The sequence below is a fragment of the Ovis canadensis genome, chromosome X, assembly GCF_042477335.2.
Source record: "Ovis canadensis isolate MfBH-ARS-UI-01 breed Bighorn chromosome X, ARS-UI_OviCan_v2, whole genome shotgun sequence".
Taxonomy (NCBI): domain Eukaryota; kingdom Metazoa; phylum Chordata; class Mammalia; order Artiodactyla; family Bovidae; genus Ovis; species Ovis canadensis.
The window spans coordinates 135,869,558-135,871,184 of NC_091727.1; positions in this window are offsets into that span (position 1 = coordinate 135,869,558).

Consider the following 1,627-nt stretch of genomic DNA (forward strand, 5'->3'; position numbering starts at 1 on the left):
AAAAGTCTGATTCTGCTTCATTAGGTATGATATTTTCCTAGGACTTTGTTCTGGCCTTTGGAGCATTTATGTATTGTTCCCAAATCAGATTACAATGATCAAGGTATTTTGTTTCCAAGAAGAGCAAACCCCAGCATGTTTACTCAGAGAAGCATGGGACTTGTTCGGGACAGTTTTGATATACATCTTTCATCCGACCAGGAGCGAGATGGACACACAGCAATGACTGATGTCCACATGGGCCCCCTCAGTATGACTGCAACATGTCAGCAAGCAGAATAGATGGCCAGACATTTAACACTTCATTCTTTTCCTTTCTCCAACTTGGCAGAGGTGTTAGAGGAGATTGCAGGACAGGCCTCTCGGGGGAAACTGCCCATCCCTCCCTGCACTCATCACATCATCCTGCCTGTCCTCCAGAGGAACCCCAGGTAGCCTGAGACAGGTGTGATTCCTCAGAGAAATATCCAACTCAGACAGGCACAGGGCCCATCAGGAGAGAAAGTGGTGATCATAAGGGCAGGCCAAGGACCCTCAGCCCCACACTGAGCCAGAACCCGTCCCCTTACTCCTTCTGGGGACGATCTATCCCCATGGCTGCTCTGTTTCCCATGGCCAAGTCTGACTGAACTCACACAGGTGACAAAGCATCAACCAGCATCCAGTGACCCCTAGTCCACCGTGTGCATAGTTGGAGGAACAGTGCCTGGGCTGGGGAAGTTCAGTTCTGGGGCAGGGGAAGGAAAGGGCTGCAGCAGGGGCACCACTTCCCCTTTCTTCTCCCTTCTCCTCTGACCCCTGCCATGGTAGAGCTTCCTTCTCTTCCCTTCCCTTCCTGTTCTCTCTCTCCCTTGTCTCTACACCCCTATCTCTCATCTCTCCTCTCCTCCCTCCACTCTCTTCCTGTCTTCATCTTCCTCCCTCCTTCCTGAGCCCCACCACAACTCACCTCCCTCTCACAGCCTCCTGGGCCATCCCTGAGGTCTGTCTTGACTTGACAGAGTGCTGAACCCCCAGTGAGTTAGCAAAGCCCTGGCCTCCTATCCCCCCACTCCCTCTTCTCTCCACAGTCTTCACTGGGTACTGGAGGAACAAAGGCAGGGAGGGGAGGAAGGCCTGCAGATTGGATTTGAAGTGCTGGTCCTTGGGGCACAGGAGAAGGGAATTTGGACAGTCTGGGAGGGAGCTACCCAGGGGAGAAAGGAGAGGGAAGATGGAGAGACTGAGGGCAAGAGGCTTTACAACCCTGAGCTGTCAATCACTTCTTTCTACTTTTGGTTTTGGACTGTGCCATCTGGGATTGTTTCTCCAAGTTGTTACCTCTGGTGAGTGCCTACATTCATCATTGACTCTTACAAATTTTGCTGATCTCTGCACCTACCCTTGAGTCTGTTAAGTTGGGGGTAATTATCCCCTATTCCCAGTGTGTTGAGAGAGATTTTATTATGAATGACTGTTGATTTTGTCAAATACTACTTCTGCCTCCATTAATGTAATCCTGATTATTTTCTTCACAAATTATTCCATCTGCCATTCCCTTCCCCCTTCCCTGGGGTCAGCCTTGCCTAGAGGGGAACTGAGCTTATACTCCCTTTCTAAGGCTACAGAAGGATTGTGAATTGGTGCC